The following is a 23602-nucleotide window of genomic DNA, read 5'->3' on the forward strand; positions in this document are numbered from 1 at the left end:
CCTTTCAAGCCTCCTTATGGCAAGGAGGAGGAAAAGTGGAGAGTCCTGTGGAAAATACATCTTGAGGCATTTCCATAAAGCAAATTAACTGTTGCAGGCATGGCTTGCTTGAGTTTTCCTGAGCAACACCCAAAAAAACCCTGAATCCCCTTAGAGAAAAATACAAAAATAATACCAAGCCCTTTTCAGATAACTTTCAGAAATGTTTATGAATTCCCTGTTCCTTCTGCTGTGCCCACACATAACTTAGGTCAGTGGTATCCAAACTTTTTTCAAAGAGGGCCAGATGTGATGAAGGGAAGGGCCGTGAGGGCTGACCAAAGTTGTTTAGCTTTTTTTTAGGATTGAAGTTGTTTAGCTTTTTTAGGGTTGAAGTTTTTTTTTTTAGGATTTTACCTCAGGAAATAAACTGCCACAGGGGTCGGATTAAGCTGATTGGCGGGCCCGATTAGGCCCCTGTAACGGACTTTGGACATGCCTGACTTAGGTGGTTCCATGAGCATCTAAGATGGCTTCCGAGTCTTAACTTGGCAGAGAAAAATAGTATCCATCAGGAGCAAAGGAACCAAGTGGAGACACTAGGCAGAGTTAGCAGGGTCTGACTTGGAAAGCTGTCTTCTCTGAATCTCCTGTTAAGGCAGGAGAAGCAAGGAGGCAGCTACAAGCCCCAGCTGCCTTCCCTATTCTAAAGTTCAAAGCAGTGATTCCCAGCCTTTTTAGTATGGTGGTCCACAAGACCAAATTTACTTGGGATGATGACCCGTCGATTCATTGAAGCTGAACGTTAGAATATTCAGAGGAAGATTTAAAAAAATGTGTTTCTTCAGGCAGTGCGTAGTTAAACAACAGAACTTGCTCCCACAGGAGGCAGTGATGACCACCAAGCTGACTGACTTTAAAAGAGGATTAGCCAGATTCACAGGATAAAGCTATCAGTGGTTATATTCTACCTCCTCGGTCAGAGACAGTAATGCTTCTGAATATCAGTTGCTGGAAACTGCAGGAGGGGAGAGTGTTTTTGTTTCCCCACAGGCATCTATTTGGCCACTATGAGTATAGGCTGCTGGACTAGATGGGGCATTGGCCTGATCCAGCGGGGCTCTTCTTATGTTCATACGGATTTCGGATCACTGGTCTGTGGCAGCTGCCAGTTTCATGCATTTTAGATGCCTCTTTTATAACCATTACTGGAGACATCCAAGCAAAATATGAACTTAATGCCCCTATTAATGTGGAATTCGTTGAACTATTTATAATGCTTACAAAGTTATTCACAGTTTTGTTTATGGGTATGCAAGAACAGCAACCACCTGGTTGTGGGTTATTGCTTCATAAGCTATAAAAAAATGTATTCTAAAAACATTACAGTTACACAAGCAGTGTTAGATCTGAAGAACTTCAAACCGCCTTTGCTTAACTACTGACTAACCCTGGCAGAAAATCCAGTGGTGATTTGCTGGTGGTGCAGGGAGTCATTTTGAATGACTGCCGCAGCAGGTACCAAAGGCAAGCTGTGGTGGTGGTCACTCAGGGTGGCTCCCTATGTGAGAACCTTTTGCTGGCCCACTCTGTGGTTTTTATTGATTTTATTGATTTTTTATTGATTTTATTGATTTTTATTGATTTTCCAAAAAAACAATAACATTCAATTAATATATCCAATCATAATACTTCAGTTAAAATAAAAAAACTAAAATAAAAAAGACCATATTATAGTCCAGCTGCCAGACAGGAGTTAATATGCAAGACTCAAGCCTATCTGCAGTTTGGTTACAGGCATGAAAGCAGTTTTGTCATACGTATGCAAACAAAACAAAAAGTCGCGCAAGAGATTCATCATACCAGCTAAGGCTTCCAAGTAGTAACTATTTTGAGTTTACTTATATAGCCTGTGACACACTTGAAGGTCATGGCCCAAGTGGGAAATACTGGCTTGAACTATTCCCCTTTCCCTGAGAGAGAATTGCTAGTGGTTCTGGATTCATCCTTTTCATTATCAGGGTCTGAGACTTTGATGGCTCTGTATTCTGTACTCTGCTTCCAGAGTAAAAGGTAAAGGTAAAGGGACCCCTGACCATTAGGTCCAGTCGTGACCGACTCTGGGGTTGCGGCGCTCATGTTGCTTTATTGGCCGAGGGAGCCGCTGTTTGTCTGCAGACAGCTTCCGGGTCATGTGGCCAGCATGACTAAGCCGCTACTGGCGAACCAGAGCAGCACACGGAAATGCCGTTTACCTTCCCACCGGAGCGGTACCTATTTATCTACTTGCACTTTGACGTGCCTTCGAACTGCTAGGTTGGCAGGAGCAGGGACTGAACAACGGGAGCTCACCCCATCGCAGGGAATCGAACCACCGACCTTCTGATCAGCAAGTCCTAGGCTCTGTGGTTTAACCCACAGCGCCACCCGCGTCCCGCTTCCAGAGTACATGGTGTCTAAAACTGAGGCCTCACTTCTCCCTGCAACTGAAGGCAGACTTGTAAGAGCAAAGCAACAGGACAGAATAGAAAGATGTTTCCTCTAAGCAAATGCCTGCAAGAGCCATTGCCATTGCCTTTTCCTCTAGGGATGGGGAAGCTGTGGCCTTTCAGCTGCTGTGGGGCTCCCAGCTCCCATCAGTCCTAGCCAGCATGGACAATGGCGGCTCACGGCTACCTCGAGATTAGGGATGCACCCATGTAGTTATGTAAAGCCAGTACTACCACGAACCCTTTAGATTTGGCAGGACATGCACGTAAACACATTCCTTGCGCTTATATTTCGATTTCCCAAAACCGCCACCCTTGTTCTGACAGGTGTCCATTAGAGCTAAATCTCAAAACAACTTACCGAAAGGAGGGAGCTGCTGCCACAACACTTAGCGAGGAAAAGCTCCTCTTTCAGACACGCCTGCCCATATCTCCCATCAGCCAGCACCTTCTCCACACCATTCCAGGCTCAGATAAGTGATGTTCTTATACCCTGAAGGTCCGTTCGCATGGTGACATGCTGTTCCCCGCAGTCCCATTGAAGGGCTTGATATGACACATTCTGGGACCTGGTGGCAGGCAGAACGCTGGGCGGACACGGGGCGGGGACTGGAATAGCTGGGCAGCAACTCCCCAAGTAGACAATAGATGCAAATCCTTTAGCAGTGTAAAATCTGTTAACAGAGCAAACCCTGCAGCGCTTTAACACCCAGACAAATAAGATGGCCTGTTTCTCCATCCCAGAGACCCCAACCACCTTTCTGCATACAGTGGTACCTCGGGTTAAGAACTTAATTCATTCTGGAGGTCCATTCTTAACCTGAAACTGTTCTTAACCCGAGATACCACTATAGATAATGGGGCCTCCCGCTGCTGCCGGACAATTTCTGTTCTCACCCTGAAGCAAAGTTCTTAACCCGAGGTACTATTTCTGGGTTAGCGGAGTCTATAACCTGAAGTGTCTGTAACCCAAGGTGCCACTGTATAAAGAAACAGTCAATTCCAGCTGAATTTGATGATGTCAGCCAAAGAAATACTCTGCCTCCTGATTCCCACTGCAAATGTGTCACTTATTGGGTCAGATCAAGACCACAGACTTAAAATGATTCAGCAGTCGCTCCACCTGCATTGCAGGGGTTTGGACCAGATCAAGGTTTCCCAAACTTGGGTCGCCAGCTGTTGTCGGACTACAACTCCCATCAGCCCTAGCTAGCAGGACCAGTTTTCATGGATGATGGGAATTGTAGTCCTAAAACAGCTGGGAAACCCTGGACTAGATGATCCTTGAGGTCCCTCGAGGCTCCTTCCAAATCTATAGTCCTATGATTCCCAGGGAGCTCTGGGAAGTCTGAGAGGAGGCAATAGGAAACCCAAATAATTTTCATTTGAAAAGTACAATTTCCCGGACTGTGGTTGCCAAGATTCTATTACAAATTATAGCATTCGTTCTGGAAAGCTATTGTTTATTTACTTATTTTATTTGTGCATCACTTCCCACACAAAAGTCTCAAAGCAGCTATCAACAATAAGGAATACAACATAAGTACAATGTGTAAAACTAAGCCAACTTGGTATCTCCAGGCAGGGTGTGGGGCAGGTGGAATGTCCCCTTCCTGAAACCTTGGAGTGCTGCTGCCAGTCAGTGTGGACACTATCAAGCTGGATGGACAAATGTTCTGACTCAGTATAAGGGAGCTTCCTATGTTCTCATGTTCCCCAAGCATAGGAAGTCATTTCAGTGGCAGCTTGTAAATAAACCAAGTCTGTCATGAGTGTCTTCTCAACCCTGAAAATTATTTAAGTGTGTAGACTGGGGTAGGATATTATGGGCTGTTCTAGGGTCCTGCAAGGGTAGCCTTTTACAGCTCAAACCAGCACAGTCAAAAGCCACTCAGCCACTCACGTCTTGTATATTAAGCAATTCTCTATGCACAAACTCCTGAGCAATTTCGCACACCTACACAACAATCACAGTCTGGAAAATGGTAGTGTTTTTAAATAGGAATATGATGGTAATGTACTGGGGGTGGGAGCTTTAAGTGCTTAACCTCTTGTGCCGCGAACGCTCTAGGCTTTCAACCAGCCTGCTATCGCAGCCTTTTTAGCAGGACAAGGGAATCTGTTGGACTCCAATGCCCATCAGCTCTAGCCAGCAGGGCTGGGGGCCAGGGATGATAAGGATTATAGTCTTAACAACCTCTGAAAGGGCACAAGTTTCTCATCCCTGCTCTAGAGAGTGAGGACACTCTCCAGGTTGTGGTGATGGTCTGTGTGCTGTCAGCTGACCCCCCCAAATAGAGAGACAGTAGACTTATAAACCCTTCTTTTTAGGTTAGCCCCTCAGTCTGAGCAAACAGTGCACTCTCTTTTACCTAACACCACGTTGTACCCACTCTGCCCTAACTCACTTTGTATATCCAATTTGCTTTCGGATCTCCAGTGGCCATGATTTATACTTCCTACCTCTGGTTCACACAAGACCGTTTGTGTAGTCCAGGAGAGGACTGTTATTGTGATAACTACCGTATTTTTTGCACCATAACACTCACTTTTTTCCTCCTAGAAAGTAAGGGGAAATGTCTGTGCGTGTTATGGAGGGAATGCCTATGGGTGGCGGGGGGGGGGGGGGATCTGCTGCAGTCGTGAGCAGAGGATCCATGGTTCCCCTTCCTTCCCTCCTCCGTGGCTCGCTTTGAAACAGCAAAGCGGGAGAAGAGCCGCTGAGTGGGGAGGAGAGAGGGACAGAAAGCCTGCTTCTTTAAAGGAGCAAAGAGGGAGAGGAGAGGAGCCTTCTCTCCTTATACCCCTCTTCTTCATTATTAGCAGCATCCTTCTCCACCCACCCCACGCGTGTTCCTTGTCCCTTGAGTGCTTTTCCTTCCCTCCCCACTTAAAACGTGGTTACAAAGCACGGATCCACATGGATCCTCAGGATTTTTGCACTGGGGCACCCCAAATTCACCATCAGATCACATAGCATGTCCATGGCTACATCTTGCACCAAAAAAATCACGCACCCACTGTTGCCTGGGGCCGCAGTGGTGCAAAAACATGGTTACAAAGCATGGATCCACATGGATCCTCAGGATTTTTGCATTGGGCTACTCCAAACTCACTGTCAGATCACATGTCTGTGGCCACAGAATGAACCACAAAAATCATACATCCACTGTTTTGTTTAGAATATTTTTTTTCTTGTTTTCCTCCTCTAAAAACTACGTGTGTGTTATGGTCAGGTGCGTGTTATAGAGCGAAAAATACGGTATTTTATTATTAAGCTGTCTGTCAGTGCGCTCCTTATTACATTTTGATCACCAGTGTTTTGTAATGTGCTTTAATGTTGTACACCATCTTGGGGTCTTTTGATAAAGGGCGGCATATGAATCGAATAAATAAATAATGAATAAATTGAGTTGTGTCAGATCCAGAGTCTGTGGCCACCTGCCACAAACTAGGCCTCGGGCCCAGCTGTTGAATATATAACAAGGCCCATGTTTTGCATGTATTTACTTAAAGCTGAACTCAGGGGTGGGGAACTTCAGACTTGGAGGCTGAGTGTGGCCCTTCAGGCCCCTCTACCTGGCCCTTGAAACTCTCCTCAGGCCGCACCCCCGAAATTGCCTGGTTTTATACCCCCAAGTGTTTCCCCCCGGCTGGAATGTGCCCTTGAATGCTGATAATGCCTCTTGCCTGCCCTGATGGATGTCAATCTTGAGGCCTGTGAGTTTCCTCAGGACTCGTAAGCAGGAGATAAGCCCCAGCTGCGGCTTCCTGGCTGAATTTCAGCCTAGAGATCCCTATCTAAGGAGTGCTGCCATAGCCCTTTCTCCCAAGGCCCTTGAGGAGCCAGGGTGCTGTTTTGTGCCGGCTAGCAAGCCGAAGAGAAAGCAAGGGAGGCCAGCAAATCTGCCTTGCATGCCTTGCCCATCTTGAGGTCTGTGAGTTTTTCCCTGTTTGTTTCTTGCTCTGTTGCTTCTATGGATAAACAGTGGGCGTTTCTTGTTGCAGATGCTTGTGGGGAGCAATTTGTAGCACTCAGTGTGAGAGCCCTTGAGAGCGGGTGTTAAGTTGCTCAAAAGTGTGGGGTTGGTTTGCACAGAATGGGGCTTTCTTCCTTCAGTTGCCAAGTCCATTGGTTGTTTAATCTGTTTAAACGTCCTAGGTTTTGTTTTTTCCCTAGCTGTTTGGTTAGATTGGAAATCTAACGCTTTTGACAATGTCGTTTAGCTCGTTTACCTTACGACAGAATTGTTACTTTGGTGTTGGTTGGACCAGTTCGTCTGATTTTTGCGTATTGTTTTTCTTGTTACTTTGTTCCCTGCTCCGGGCCTGGAAATACTCCGCGAAGAGCAGGCTATAAATACTCTTAAAAAGAAAAAAGGGGGGGAAAGTGGCCATTGGGTTGAATTAGGCTTGCCACCCCCGACTTAAACCACTGAAAAATGACAAGGATGTATCACAGCATGGAACATTGTTTTTCCCGTTGCAAATTGTTGTGCTTACTCACCAAAACAGCAATGCAATTTGTTAGAATCCAGGCATAGTATATATATTTTGAGCAGGAATAGCCTCTTTTAAGAGTACTGTATTGTGTTCCTTTCATTTGCCGGCTTTGCGTGAGGCAAATGGTTTGAGTAGTAGTACTCTGAGGAAACAGTCTAGCTGAAAATGTTCCTCCAGGTAAATGAATCGGGAGTCTCTCAACCCACACTTCGTTCTTCTGGGGAATATCCCACAGCCATGTTTAAACACATTTACATTTTCTCAGGAGTCGGGTACTTTTCCTGTCTCCCACGACTCCTGGGAAAACATAAATGACTTTAAACATGGCCACCCTGACAAAGCCATGGTGCAGCCATTTTGTTTTTTCTGCACGTTTCGCTATTGACCATTTCAAGCCTGCTTTGTTGGAGGAGGCCCTCCATAGATTTTTTAATTTAATTTTAATGCTTGCATGTAAAATGACATTCAAAATGGAAAGAGAAAGCTTTATGCCCTTCCGTTCTTCCTGGGAATTATCGCAAGGAGCGGGAAGATAAAAGTTGCCCAAAAATGGGCATCGAGAATTTGACAACCTGTTCTCCGCCCTCAGTCTCACTTGGGCAGCGGTTGAGTTTTCATGTCCCGCTGCTGGCTGGTGAAGTTTTAGCAATGACATACCCAGCTAGGAATCGAATCACTTTGATGCCTTATCTCCTGAGATAAGGTTTAGTGGCCTGTTTGGTGGCTGTTGTAATGCTACTTTAACAGCTTCTTCTTGAAGTGTCACGGAAGGGCTTTATTGCCTATTGTGAGAATGGAAAAGTTGACACCATCCGCAGCAGCAGCAGCCTTTTGCAAGATGGCTGCCAAGGGCCCCCAACAAAATGGCCGCTGCCTGGTCGGTTGAAACTTGTGCCTTTTGCTTTTCCCCTACAATAACTGCCACTGGGGGGTGCTGCTTGAAAAGAAGATGGTCTTCATTGAAAACCAGATGTTCCCTTTCCTTGGAGGATGAGAAGGGGTGGGGGAGACAAGCTGGGCCACGGGAATTCACGGTATCAAGGGGGCACATCCCACCCGCCCACCCCAAATATAATGGCCCCTGTCAGAAGACCCGCGGCATACTGCTTCCTGCAACTGGAAAGCTTTAACTTTTGTGGCTTTAAGAGCGGAAAGGCATCCATACCGGCTGGGGGAGGGGGGGGGTTCATCTTTTAAGAAGTGGGTAAAATTAGATATAATGTTATTGCTGCTGTGAAATCATGACCTCTTGAGCTCAAAATAAGAGGCATTTGTCTAGTGAGGCACTCCCGTTGAGAGTTTTTCTTCCCCCACACACTGAGATTCTGCAAATCTCTGGATAGCAAATGCAGGACAAGGTGGGAGAAAAAGGACAGTTTCCCCTGGCTTAAGAGGCAACGTTTTTTGGGAGCAACAATTTTAGGTGGTTTCTACAGCTAGTGCTCGGGGTGTCCTGAGCAGAGAAAAACTCTAAAAATTCTCACTTTTTCTAGGGAATTTTGGCCAAAAACAACCCCCCTTAATGCGTCTCACTACCAAGGAAATGTAACAAGCAAATAGAAAGAGGACCTATCCAGTTGACGCTGACACAAAACCCCACACGTACACTATAAAAAAGAAAATAAGTTTTACCCCCTCCCCCCCTCTTTTTTCCTTTTCTTCCCCGACCTTATACTGTACTCAACACTGTCTCACAACAAATGTAACCGATCTGTAGAAAGAACTTTACAACCTGAAAAAAGAGACAATGCATGAACTTTTGTAAACCAAGAAAATCTTTAATAAAAATGATTTTTTAAAAGTAATAAAGAAAAACCCAGTATACACTATGTAAACACCACACATTTAATGCACATCCGCCCCGCCCCCCAAAATCTTGGGAACTGTAATTTGTTAAAATACAAATACCTCAAAAGCCCACCTTTTCTGTGTTCTTTGGCACACACAAAGCCTTAAATCCCCATACCGTACCACAACTATAATTGGGGCTAAATATGACCTTTCATTCAGTAATGCATACCTGTCTCCAGCTCACTCCCTTTGTTGTCTCATTTCTGCTGAGTTTTACATTCCTCAGGGCAAATACTCTGTCCTCTTGTACTTTGTAAAGTGCAATGAACATTGATTATATTATTGCCAGTATAGGTATTAACCTCTGAGAACTCTTTAAGCAGGGCAATGATGGTAACTTTTCCTCCCCCAATGTATGACTCCCAACACCTAGTGCTCAGGTGGAAGTTCCATGACTAACACATGTTATTCAGAAAGATCGACTTCCTCTATGAATGTAACACGAGGTAGCCAACATGAAGCCTTCCAGAGGTTTTCCGTTTCAGCTCCCGCCATCTCTGACCATTGACCAAACTTGCTGGTGCTAATGGGACTTGTAGGCCACAACATTGTGGGGGTTGGGGTGGCAAAACATGGGCTAACCTTTTAAAACACACACACGCCTGAGCTTTAAATGCAGAATTACTAGTAGTTTGCATGACACATTTGCTGGGATCTTGGAAAGACGTCCACAGTGAACAGCTTCAGAGTTGGAGATCTTCAACTCTGTATTGGATCAGGACTGGTTCAGCTGAGCTAGCGATTTAGGAATTACATGACGGAAGATTTGCATGTTGTTTTGGCACCACGGCGTGTAGGGAATCGAAAGCAGAGAGCCAGCCTTCTGTCTCCAGAAGGCAGAGGGCGCCATTTGTCCATGCTTGGTAATTTGAGGATAGCCAGTCAAGCAACCAAGTTAATCCTTTTGGCTCACCTGCCATGAATGCTCTGTGTTTGGGCCAGGAATTCATTGGGCACGGTGAGCTTAGTTTGGCAGGGCACAAATTCATGCCCTCTCATATTTTGAAGATGAAAATGGGGGCAGTCTTGTCTTCATGCAACACCCCTACACCCTTATGTTGATGAAGCCTCTCCTCTGAAGAAATGATTTTGCAGTGCAACAGAAAGAGATCTCAGAAACAGGTGTGGTAGCAAACTAAGCATTCGTTTCCTTTAAAACAGAAGAGAAAAGTAGCACTTGTTTGCTAGAGCCTCCAGGGGCCATTGCATAGATCGGATCTCCCTCTCCATTCACGGTGAAGGTGGTCTTCCTCTCAAATCTACTCCTCTGAGTGTGCCGGAATCTCTGCTGCCTTTGCCATTCTGATTTCAGCTCTTTGCCCTCGGTAAAAGCACAAAGCAAGCATTCAAACTTTGGGACATGGCAATAATGAAGAAACCAACATGCCACCTTGAGTCACTGAAAGACCCAAAGACAACAGATTTTCAGCAACTTGGAGTGACCACCTTCTTTTCTGTTAATCGGAAGATGGTGAAACGCAAGTATGCACAGATCTGGGACTCATAACTGGTTTGTTTAAATTTGTAACGACAGTCTGGAGTTGGAAACGCTACTTTTAAGGATAAGTCCCCAAGAGGACCTAAAAGTCAGAGAAATGCAAAAGTATAATTTAGGAATCATTCTCCTCACCTGCATCTGGTATTTGAAGTTAGTGTGCAGTGCTATATATGGCTATACAGTTGGGTATTGTTTATGCTGGAATATTTAGGGATATTTTGTTTCTTACAATAAAACTTTCCTAAAACTTTAAAAGATAGTGTGTTCTGCTGGATCCAAAGCCCTTTTGTTCCCCTGACACACCTGGAAGAGGTTGTCAGTCAGCCCTGGTGCATTTATGATCACTTCCATTGGGAGCAGCAGGAGGGAAAATCCAGGAAAACAAATCATCTGAAGAAAGATGGAAAAGGGGAAGTGTTGGCACAGTTTTCCACTAACAGTCGTACCCCTGGTTTTCAAACAGCTTTGTTCTCGAATATTTTGGCTCCCAAATGCTGCAAACCCGGAAGTGATTGTTCTGGTTTGCGATCTATTTTTGGAAGCCGAACATCCCAATGTGGCTTCCACGGCTTCTGGTTGGCTGCAGGAGATTCCTGCAGCCAATCAGAAGCCGTGCTTGGGTTTCTGAACGTTTTGGAAGTCGAACGGACTTCCAGAACGGATTGCGTTCGACTTCCAAGGTTACGACTGTACTTGTTCCTCTGCCTCAGATTCTCCCTCTCCTGCCTCTGTGTGATTGCCCTACCCTGGTATGCTCCAGTCCAAAAGTTAACCATTTTTCAAATGTATTTATTTGAATGCGAAATGGTTTACCCTCAAACTTCACTCTTTTGTGACAACCGATGGGCTCTGAAAGTGCTTAATTCTGGCTGGAGCTGGCCTTTAATGTTCCACAGTAGGCCTTCATTTTGTTTTATTTTACTTCGTTTCGAAATAGATCTGGTGGTGCTTTTTATAGAAATGGCTGCCACTCAGAACACACTCAAACATTTTATTATCTGGATAAGCAGCTGGGAGAGTGGGAATGGGATGGAAGCTGGTGCAAATATCCACACATTAGCAGCCTTAAAAAAAGAAGGCAGCCTAATACCCCAAACCCAGAATAGCTACAGCAATTGACTGCAGAGAGGTATGAGAAAATAGGGGCTGTCCTATCTTAATGGGGGAAGTTGGACCGTGTGCAAGCTAAGGAAAGAACCAGGGCCAGAGATCTGATGGCTTATTCAGTTGATCTATGATACAGCAGCGTGATGAATTATAAGCATTCTGGATATGCAGCTTCAGAATAGCTGCCATAACTTGGGGTCAGGGGATATGGTAGCTAGATCAGGGTTGGGCAGGCCTTAAGGCTCGCAAGATCCACTTTGCTTTTAACTGGAACACAAAGACCCGCCAGGTGGAGGGCTGGTACAAAAGATATATACACTTAGTACATGACAGCAGGGGTATAAAACTCTGCATGTTGTGGATATGGTGAAGTTTTCCTTGCTCTCTTATACAGTGGTACCTCAGGTTACAGACTCTGCTAACCCAGAAATAGTACCTTGGGTTAAGAACTTTACCTCAGGATGGTAAAATTTTGAGGGTTGGCATGGTGGCAGCGGGAGGCCCCATTAGCTAAAGTGGTACCTCAGGTTAAGAACGGTTTCAGGTTAAGAATGGACCTCCAGAACGAATTAAGTTCTTAACCCGAGGTAGCACGGTAATACTGTGAGCATGTCTGGGGCAGCCCAGTCTGATGGGCGTCATATAAATAATACAATTATTATAATTGCTATTATTACTAGGAACTGGGGACATGTTGGAAGATTCGGGACAAAAGGAACTAATTCTTCACACAGCCCTTAGTTAAACTGTGGGGCTCGTTTCCACAGGAAGTAGTGATGGCCACCAACTTGGATGGCGTTAAAAGACGTGTTAGAAGCATCAGCGGAGGATAAAACTATCTGTGACTACTATGAACAAGTGGCTGTGTCCCACCACAACTCCCAGAGGCATTAACCCCCTGAAAGCCGGTTGCTGGGAATCACATGTTAGGAGAGAATGCTGTTGCAGCTGCTGGAGGGTGGAGATTGCTGCTTGCGGGCTTCCCATAGGCATCTGGTTGGCTGCTGTGGGAACAGTGCTGTGCTAGAATTCTGAGCCCAAGAATTTGTACCCAAACGGAACCCTTCCATGCAAGGATCCAGTGGCGTAGCGTGGGTTGTCAGCACCCGGGGCAAGGCAAGTAATTTCCGCCCCCTAACCCGTGGATTTGCGCCCCCTAACCCTAACCCCCAGATGTTGCGCCCGGTGCGGCCGGCCCCCCCTGCACCCCCCACGCTACGCCACTGCAAGGATCCACTCCTGGTGGGGTGGGTGGGTGCTGAGATTCATTTTGTTGCCATTGTTAAACTTTGGGAGTCAGACGCCCTTGCCAATCTACAGTGGTACCTCAGGTTAAGAACTTAATTCATTCTGGAGGTCCGTTCTTAACCTGAAACTCTTCTTAACCTGAGGTACCACTTTAGCTAATGGGGCTTCCTGCTGCCACTGCTCCACTGCTGCGTGATTTCTGTTCTTATCCTGAAGCAAAGTTCTTAACCCAAGGTACTATTTCTGGGCTAGCAGAGTCTGAAACCTGAAGCGTCTGTAACCCGAGGTACCACTGTACTTGATTTCAAGATGCCAGGCTTTAGTCGAGCTTCCTGCGTTGTTGTGGGATTAGATGACCCTAGGAGTCCCTTCCAACTCTACAAAAAGATAAAATTAAAAAAATGATTCCATGAATGTAAAGAGCTCCAGGCAGAATTGTTTCAGTTTTCTGTTGCTGCTTTCTTAAAAAAAGAAAAAAAAATCTTGTTAAGCGCCTAGTAATTTTAAAATCTGATATTAATTAATTGAATTAAAATAATCAAGAGCTTTCTAGGTGATCAGCCTGACCTTTATTTAGCACTAAATGGGATGTGTAAGAGATTCATTAGAATGGATGTTATAAACACATTAATAGAAATTGGAATGCAAAAAAGAAAACCCACATAAAATTTTAGAGGAGTGAGTTCAAAAGTGTGTGTGTGAGAGAGTGTACACACATTTTGTGTGTGTGTGTGAGAGAGTGTGTGTGTGTGTGTGTGAGAGAGAGTGTACACACATCTCCAGTTAAAAGGCTCTTAGTGATCCATCCCCATACCTATTTCCTGTTGTGGAGATGGGGGCGTGATTAATGAAATCAATCCTCCTGGCAAACTGGGAATATCCCCTCCCTCGCCCAAGTTTAGGATATTCCACCACTCTTCAGCAGTTTCTTTAAGTGGCTCACGTAAATGTAAACAAGCTTTAATAACAAACTGAGAGAAAACCTTAACAAAATAACATAATGTCTGAGAGAAACTAAAACAGCATCATGAGGCAAGAAAACAAGAAGAGACCGTTGGTCCTCTAAAGTGACACTCTTAACGGAACACACACTGAAGGGAGGGGCTGATACCGAAGCAAAACACACAAGCCCCGCCCACCAGATACCAAGCACTCTACTATTCAAATTAGGGCCTAGTGTTTTTCTTACATTTCCAACCTCTGTCAATTTCATTCACACATGTTCTGTCCCATTGCAGCATAAATTAAGCACTAAATTTTGCATTTAGTGCTCAAACCCCATTAATCTGTGATAAACAAATCCATATGAAAATTCATTAAATACACATTTTATTATTTGATATGAATGTGTGCTGGTTGCAGAGCTAGTGATTTCCTCTCAGCTACCCAGTGAGCCTCATAGCAAAGCAGGGATTTGAACCCAGGTCTCCCTATTCCAGGTCCACTACACCACATCAGATCTCTCCCGCTTCCCTTTGAATAGTTTCCTTGTATTTAAATGCATCACATGGAACAGGAATAAGGAGAGTGAAGCAATTGGACCTTATCTCGTCCTCTACCTGTTGCCGAGGCTGCATAGGGCATAGCGAGATGCAGAAGGAGACATGATCTAGCCCATTTTCAGGAAGATTAAGTCCTCTCCTTCGGATTAGTAAGAGGACACCGCTGCAAATGTGTCCGAATTCTGGGAAACGGCCCTGACCAAGAGTCTGTAACAGTATCCTCCTAGCCTCTGAGCCTCTCTCCATCTCCAGTAATCTCTACGTCTAAAATCAATACGGCTGCTGAACCCCATCCATTTGTCATGAGTGTTTGTTTCCTGTGATTTCTTGTCCTCTTGCCAGGTAAGTCCTTGGCTAGCGATGCAGGCCAAGTCCCGCTGCACAAATGTGCCAATGTGACTGCCAGACGGCGCGATGCTGGCTCCCGTTACAGCCATATCAGAGAGGAAGCTGGCTTGGGACGTTAATTGTGTTTTTTTCCTAAAGGCCACCCAGTGAATCTTGGGGCACGGTTACATGAAGCTAAGGCTGGAGACAGACGGTCATTTCTAAGAGGCTTGGAAGCTGTTTGAGAGGCCTCGTTTCCCATGGAGCAACACATTTCCCATGCAGCAACACATTTATTTTGCCACTCGGCAAACGTGCAAAGTGTGTGCAAATGGTACAAAACTGTGAAAAAGAAAAAGCACCTAACAAGTCAGAGCCAGGAGTGGGGAGGCCACCAGGAACCTCTCAATCAGTAAGAACAGAGGAAACTGCCTTCTTCTGAGTCAGACCGCTGGTCCATCTACCTCTGTATTGTCTACATTGACTGGGGGTGGCTCTCCAGGGTTCCAGGTGGGAGAAGAAGAAGAAGAGGAGTTTGGATTTGATATCCCGCTTTATCACTACCCTAAGGAGTCTCAAAGCGGCTAACATTCTCCTTTCCCTTCCTCCCCCACAACAAACACTCTGTGAGGTAAGGCTGAGAGACTTCAGAGAAGTGTGACTAACCCAAGGTCACCCAGCAGCTGCATGTGGAGGAGCGGGGACACAAACCCGGTTCACCAAATTACGAGTCCACCGCTCTTAACCACTACATTACACTGGCTCCCTACCTGGAGATGCCAGGGATCAATACATGGGTCCTTCTGCATTCATGATAGATGTTCTACCACTGAGCTATGGCCCTTCCTCAGGTCAGAGAAGATGGGGCACTGAGAATGCAAAATGCACTTGCCCGATAACCCATGCAAACAATCCAATCCATGTGCTAATTGCTTTTTTAAAAATGTCAGCCCTATACCTTAGGTGGTGTCTGTTCCACTGTTGAACAGCTCTTACTGTAAGAAAGTTCTTCTTTAGTCAGAAACTCCTTTCTTGTAACTTGAAGCCATTGCTTCAAGTGGAAATAGTGTGCAGTACTCCAGCATTCAGACTGGCCTCAACTCGGGCTGCGTGTATGTGTGTCTCATCGGTTTCCAGCCTAATGGAAGGGATCGTATTCAGCCCCTGCAGTACACATGAGGCATGATCTGCTCAGAAGTTTTCACACACAAGAGAAGTTATGTGCAGCCACATCCTGCACCTTCTGTTTGCAGTCCAGCACAAAGATCTGGTCCAATACATTTCGGCACCTGAGGCAAACCACAAAATGTCACACACTGCCACCAGGGAAGAAGGGTGTTTGTGAATATCTACATCAGGAACAAGGGAGGAATAGATTTTTACATCAGGTCAGGACGGGGGCGGGGAGACCAGTAGCAATTCCCATTTTCCAAGAGGCCACTGTAGTATAATAATAATAATATATAGCACTGTGGTACCTCGGGTTAAGAACTTAATTTGTCCAGGAGGTCTGTTCTTAACCTGAAACTGTTCTTAACCTGAAGCACCACTTTAGCTAATGGGGCCTCCTGCTGCCGCCACACAATTTCTGTTCTCATCCTGAAGCAAAGTTCTTAACCCGAGGTACTACTTCTGGGTTAGTGGAGTCTGTAACCCGAGGTACCACTGTATAATAATAATAATAATAATAATAATAATAATAATAATAATAATAATGTTTTTTTGTACTCCACCCATCTTTCTCGGCTGCCCCAGCTACTCTGGGTGGCTTTCAACAGAATATACAAAAATGCAACCAAAGCACCATGGTGGCAGGGGGAAATTGATGCGGATCCAGCCTCCAAGGAGCACTTAACAGCTGTTGCTACTACCATGGCAACAGCAGGGGCAATGCCTTCCTCGGAGGCTGGATCTGCTACCCCTGTAGATCCTTCCACCAGAGGCAGCCACCTCATCTTGCCTCATGGATGAGCCAGACTTGCCTACACAGGCAAAGAAAACAGGAGGTGGCCTATCATGGCTGACTGGTGGACTTTGTTCATCCTTGAGTGAAACAGGCATTGCGGGTTTTCACAGCAGCCCCACAAGAACCTGCAGAACCTGCTTGCTCAAAGACAGGAGTGGTACAAGGTGTTCAAGCACCTTGAGCAACAATGGTTCTGTCTCCAAACGTCAACGACTGCCTCCCCTTTCCCCACCTCGCCTTTGCTCTTCATCTCCCGTTTCCTCTCCCCCTGACTTGCAATGCAATTGTATTTCAACAAAATCCTCTCTGCAAACAATTAACAATGTTATTTCCTGGGTTGGTGTAATTCCCGCTGTATATTTAACAGAGCATTCGCTTCGGTGAACACTTGTATTGCTTGGAAATCCTTAAGTGTTTTATAATGCACAGTAGGGAAGGCCTGCAAAATCTATGATCCATCAAGCCAAATGCACCACATGGGTACCTTAGCTTGTTCAAGTGCTTGACAAAGGTGTGCCACCTGGGGGTTTCTGATGCCTGAAGGAGCGGCCTCACCTGCCTCATGGCTGCGCCAGCTCTGCTTCCTTTTCACATGCTCGAAAGCCTTTTTTCAGGGGGAGAGGGTGGTTTTGTTCCTTCAGCAAAGTCTCCCCTCCTCTGCCTAATCACTACCTATGCTATAGATTTGTAAAATATTTGTGTCATGGTTGTCTTTGACCCTTGTCCAATTTCAGCTGTGCTAGACTCATAAATATCTGTCTCTCTTTCTCCCTCCTCCCTCCTTTTTCCTTTTCCTTCCCACAGGCAGCCTGCATGAGTCTCATCCTCCCTTGCTTAATAACAGTGAGTCACTATTCACACAACACTAAATTAAGCTGCTAATTAAATATGAGGGTTTTCTTGTTAAGGCTCTAGACACGCTGTACTTAAACAGCACGCTAAATTATTATTTGCTTGCATCTTTCCTCAACTTAAAAGTGGGGGGAGGGGGGGACAACGACTTTTCATTCAGCTTGACTGAACCGAAGACAAGCCTGCGCTTGCAGAGGCACAGATTCCAATTCTCTTTGGGCCTTGAGGTTGTGCCATTTATTTATTTTTTTATTTTAAATCCAGATTCTACAGAAGCTGTGGAAGTGATTTGAGTTTGCTGTATAAAAATTCGGCTGGTTATGCCAAGCACTTGCAATTTAGGAAAAACACAAATGAGGATGGTTCCAAGGTCTGCCCCTTTCTTCCTCCCAAAGTCAATTCCAAGATTCTGCCTCCCTCACTTCCATCACAGCCTCGCCTTTTCCATCAAACCATTGGCATCACCCTCTCACTTTCTTGCCCTACTAGAAAAAAAGCCAAAGTTCCTGGAACTTCATTCCCCTGGTCATGAGAGGGCAGGGTTGAATCTAGCTGATAGTCAGAGGAAATACACTTTGTACTTTCCCATTAAACCCCAAGACTTTGACCTGCTCCCCCCACTCTCTGCCCCGCCCCTGAGAGGCAGCCATGAAACTTGCTCCAACCATGTAAGCTTAGAATCACTTTTTGTAGCTGCGTCACATTGCTAACTTACGTTCAGCTTGTAATTGACTACAATCCCCAAGGCCTGTTTCACATACACGACTAACAAGTGACAAAAGGGTGACAAACCTTTTCTGTAGCACCTCCAGAAGTCTCAAACAGTTTCCTGTGCGTTACAACATTGTACCTCTTTGATGAGTTTCGGGAAACCTCCTGATTTTTGCTGCTCACTCTTCAATATGGTGTAGCTCAAACTGATTTCTGGCCATTGTTTGAATGATACGATTTTAAGTACAGTCATACCTTGGAAGTCGAACGAAATCTATTCCAGAAGTCCGTTCAATTTCCAAAATGTTCGGAAATCAAAGCACGGCTTCTGATTGGCTGAAGGAAGATCCTACAGCCAATTGGAAGCCATGGAAGCCCCATTGGATGTTTGGCTTCCAAAAGAATGTTCAAAAACTGGAACAGTCACCTCCAGGTTTCGATTGTTCGGGAGCCAAAATGTTCAAGAACTAGGCTGTTCACTTCCAAGGTACGACTGTAGTATGTTAGTCTCATTTGCAAGGGTGAAGAGAAGCATATTATTTAAGGAACAGCCACAGTGGATTAATTTGCATGGCAGACATGCTTCAGAAAATTTGATCACTGTTTCAGCCATCTGTCTTGCTTGTCTCTTCAAACTTTAAAGAAGCTGCTTACTTATTTTTAGATTTTTAAAAAATTTAAAAGCAAAGCATGGATATTTTTGCATTTAGAATACAGTGGTACCTCGGGTTAAGAACTTAATTTGTTCTGGAGGTCCGTTCTTAACCTGAAACTGTTCTTAACCTGAAGCACCACTTTAGCTAATGGGGCCTCCCGCTGCTGCCACACCGCTGCTACACAATTTCTGTTCTTATCCTGAAGCAAAGTTATTAACCCGAGGTACTATTTCTGGGTTAGCGGAAGCGTCTGTAACCTGAAGTGTCTGTAACCTGAAGCATCTGTAACCCAAGGTACCACTGTATTTCATTTAGAACAACAACTTGTGGTCCTCATCCCTGACACAGAGGCACAAGGAACTCTCTCTTTCTCTCTAGCAGCTCAGCTCTTGCAAAGCTTAGCTTACTGGCAACCTTTCAAATGAAACTGAACAGAAGGAAGTCAAACTACTGGAAGGATTCAGATGCAAAAGAGATTTGTAGGAAACCAGTTGGCAATCCAATAGTTACATGCTCATTCCTGTGTGCAAGGCAGTTGCCTCCTTGAGCTAAAGAGGCCATCCGATTCATTTGCTAGAAGGACAAGCTGTGGCTGGTCTTGTCTTCTTGAATTTTGGTGCTTGGGGAGGGGGGCGGCATGGAATCTTTTCAAATTCTTGCAGTTGAGCAAGCTCTGGTGCATTTGCCATGAACAAGCACCTGCCAAGCCTGGTGAGGGAGGGGGAGCAGGGAAGGAGTCTCCACATGAAAGGCTGCCACCTTCATCTTCATATTTACTACTCCTGTGTAAGTCTGCCAAGTTGCAACCTGGTAATGGATGCTATTGATCTCTGCAAGAGGGGTGTCCCTACATGTTTCTCCAGATTGTGATTCTTTGGCCCATCAGCCTCCCTCACCCGCTGAAGTAAGTAGGACTTCCGATGTCCCTCACAGCGCAGAGGCATTCAGGGAACCCCATCTGAGAAAGGAGAGAAGTATAATCAGTGAAGCTTTTCTGCCTGCAAGAAGGAGGAGGGGGGAAAACTCCACCTGCTTAATTTCTGCAAGTCAGGCTGCTGTTAAGGGCACAGGAACAGTGCCAGTTTTAAAAAAGAGAGTTGGCAACTCAGAGTCTGAAACATGAAGGGTGGTGAGAGGGGAAAGGGATGAAGAAAACACTTGTGTACCCATATTCCATGGGTCAAGGCCTGCTGATAATATTTTTGGCTGATTTGGGGCTGGGCTTTTTAGCCAACCTGCCTTGTACATTTGCTAGTTTGAGAACTGCACAGAGGCTTACAAGCCTCTGTTAATCACACAGACACGGTGTTTGGGTTAAGGGGGGAGAAAAACCCCACAGACCCCTGAGCTAACCTTTTCTTTCTCAGACAAATGGTCTTTTGTACTGCAGCTGTGTGGTATTTTCCTCCTGCTTTTAAATTGGTTCCTTGATTTCTCTCGTTCCTTCTTTATCTGCTCTCGGAGACTTTTCCTGATTAGAAGAGATTTTGCACTTCACTACTTGATTAAATAATGAATACATTTCTGTTTGATTTGCCGTTGCTTACTTAATTAAATTTCTTTTCAGTGCCCCAATTTTCATTATAATTTCAATTTTGCATTTAATCACTGTGTTGTTCTTTGCTGCCACCTTTCCTAATAGGGGTCTATTCTCCTGTCAGAACGCTCAGCAGAACTCAGATGGGAATTACATGCATATATCAAGGGCAGAAAAACATACCTTCTACTGGTGCAGTTATTTTAGAAGTTAATGAGGGAAGGGAGAACTTAACAGAGGCTGGAGCAATTTTTTGGTCCACATGTGTCTCAAAGAAAACTCCATCTAAATAGTCACGGGAAGTAGCAAAGAAGTGGTTAGAGCTCTGTATAATCTTGGGGAAGACATTTGTGGTCTGTGAATCTTGCGAGCACTAGGGGAATCAGGTCAGGCAAGACCAGAATGATCAGCTGTCCCTAGTTTAGAAGTAAACCTTTCCCACTTTTGGGATCCACATTTGAATCCTTCTGGCACTTTGACCTCCTTCTGCTCAGCTTCAACTGTTGTCAATAGGAGAAACTTTGCAAGAGCTCAGCTGCTAATAAGCTAAGCTTTGCAAGAGCTCAACAGCAAAATTCCTTCCTCTGTTCCAGGAACAGGGAACCTATGTTATGTGGGTCTATAACTCCAATCATTCTTAACCCCTGGCCATCCTGGCTGGGACTGATAGGACTTGTAGTCCGACATTATTTAGAGGGCAACAGGTTCTCCATCTGTGGCCTGTGCTTTTGGGTTGCATCCCGTTTAATGGCCCAGAAGACATTTCCAGTCGATCGTGCCTAAAGTAATGAACTCACCTGCTAATCAGGTATGTGTGCATGTGCATGCGCACACACATGTGCTTTGTGTTATTCCCCATCTTATGTATCTAGCTAGCAGGGCCAGTAGTGAAGGATGATGGGAGTTGTAGTCCAAAAACAGACAGAGACCCAGATTTGGGAAACCTTGTGTTAGAGGGCACCTCTCTGTTACATACCATTACAGTCTCTATGAATACGTATCACTTAAAAGTTATCTCCAACATAAACCCTGTGCCAAGTAAGAACCGTGAATGTTAGTTGAGATATGCTCTCTGTGGCAATTGACTCCAACAATCTCCTGTGGAGAACAATCATAGTTTGAGCGTAAGTTTCATTCACATTTCAAATGTAATACACTTCTGTGTGAGCTGGCACTTAGTAGCTATATTTGAAATAAAAAAATTCCTTCCAGTAGCACCTTAAAGACCAACTAAGTTAGTTCTTGGTATGAGCTTTCGTGTGCATGCACACTTCTTCAGATACACTGAAACAGAAGTTGCCAGATCCTTCTATATAGTGAGAAGGTGGGGAGGGGTATTACTCAGAAGGGTGGTGGGAAAGGGAGATTGGCAGATAGCTGAGATGAGCCTGTTGACGACTCTTAACGACTGCAATAGGTCTTACAGGAAAAGGCAAGGGGTGAGAAGGTGAAAAATGGCTTAGTCACGTATAATGAGATAAGAATCCAATGTCTTTGTTCAGACCAGGTCTCTCCATGGTTTTAAGTTTGGTAATGAGTTGCAATTCAGCAGCTTCTCTTTCCAGTCTATTTCTGAGCTATATTTGGTCATTTCTTCTTCTAATAGACCCGTCTAGCTCTGGCCTATACAGCTTGCAACCCAAATGCAGGCCGCTGGCCACATACTGTAGCTCCGGGCAACCTGGTGAGGCACACCGGCTCCTTTGCAAAGGGGGCATAAGGGACGCGGGCGCAGATACATGTCCTTCCCAAGGGAGCCTCAGTACATCTCTGCAAACCGACATCCAAGCTATCACCAGTATTTTGCATGTAAAATGCTAGGGAATACAGATTGGAGGCACATTCTCTACATTTAGCCTTACTTGGAATTTATGCTTACTTTTTTAAAAAAAAATTATAATCATTTTTTTGGTACAAACAACAACCGCAAAAGACACATACAACAAAAACCATCATAATAATAACATAATTTGACAACTCAGATTTGAATACGCTGATAATACCTATGACTACACCTTTTTAACAATATTTTCCCACCTCTCTCCTCCCCCCACCTCCCCCCATTATCCGCCTTATCCCTTAAATATTCATTCCAGATTTCTTCATATTTATCCATTCTTAATTTGCATCGACATGCAATTCGTTCGTATGTAGCTAATCTGTCCATATTATCAATCCATGTGCTCAATGGAATCTTTTTGCAGCTCTTCCAATTCATCAAAACAAGTTTTTTTTTTTGCTTCTAATATAGCATGGTACATCCTTTTTTTTTTTACCCCTTGAAATCTCCCATGTTTCCGGAATATAATTTAGAATTAAATTCAATTCCCCTAAATAACAATTTCTTTTTATTACTCTTTCTATATTTATGCTTACTTGAGGATTACAAAAATGCTCTCTGTGTGGTTTTAATGGACCTAATTTGGTTGTCATTGAGCAAAGAAAAGTATGCCCAAGGGGACAATGGAAGGATACCAATGCCCTGCAGAACTACTTTTCCCAACCTGCTGCCTCCCCAGATGCCGCTGGACTACAACTCTCATCACCCCTGACAATTATTGGCCATGCTGGCTGGGACTGATAGGTGACGGAGTCCAACAACTTCTGGAGGGCTGCAGGTTACCCACCTCTGCAGCAGAGCATCAGCCGCATCACACCATCCCGATAATAATCGTTGTTGTTGCTGTTGTTTAGTCGTGTCCGACTCTTTGTGACCCCATGGACCAGAGCACGCCAGGCACTCCTGTCTTCCACTGCCTCCCGCAATTTAGTCAAACTCATGCTGGTAGCTTTGAGAACACTGTCCAACCATCTCGTCCTCTGTCGTCCCCTTCTCCTTGTACCCTCCATCGTTCCCAACATCAGGGTCCTTTCCAGGGAGTCTTCTCTTCTCAAAGTATTGGAGCCTCAGCTTCAGGATCTGTCCTTCCATTGAGCACTCAGGGCAGATTTTCCTTCAGAATGGAGAGGTTTGATCATCTTGAAGTCCATGGGACTCTCAAGAGTCTCCTCCAGCACCAGAATTCAAAAGCATCCATTCTTTGGCGATCAGCCTTCTTTATGATCCAGCTCTCACTTCCGTACATCACTACTGGGAAAACCATAGCTTTTACTATACGGACCTTTGTTAGCAAGCCTGATAATAATTAGCCGTACCCAATAAGAGGCAGTGCGGTGTAGTGGGTAGAGTCTTGGACTTAGGCGAGGGAGGCCTGAAGTTCAAATCCTACCTTAGTCGAGATGCTTAACTGGAGAAGTGTAAGCCACTCAGTCTTTCTCTCGCACACCTACCTCACAGGTCTGTTGTGAAAGCAAAATGGTGGGGTGGGTTCCTGAATGCCACCTTGGGGGGGGGGGGGTAAAATAAAATGTGAAA

The 23602-nt window shown here is 45.0% G+C and overlaps 1 long non-coding RNA gene across 1 annotated transcript in view; it reads left to right on the forward strand.

Moving 5' to 3' along the window:
* The first annotated feature begins 5744 nt into the window (after window positions 1–5744).
* The window catches only part of LOC308569793, a 113286-nt gene continuing 95428 nt past the window's right edge, over window positions 5745–23602 (forward strand). The window contains exon 1 of the long non-coding RNA XR_014000859.1: window positions 5745–6406. This is a non-coding gene — a long non-coding RNA (uncharacterized lncRNA). The remainder of the gene's footprint in view (window positions 6407–23602) is intronic.

The sequence above is a fragment of the Podarcis bocagei genome, assembly GCF_964188305.1.
Source record: "Podarcis bocagei genome assembly, chromosome: 12".
Lineage (NCBI taxonomy): Eukaryota > Metazoa > Chordata > Lepidosauria > Squamata > Lacertidae > Podarcis > Podarcis bocagei.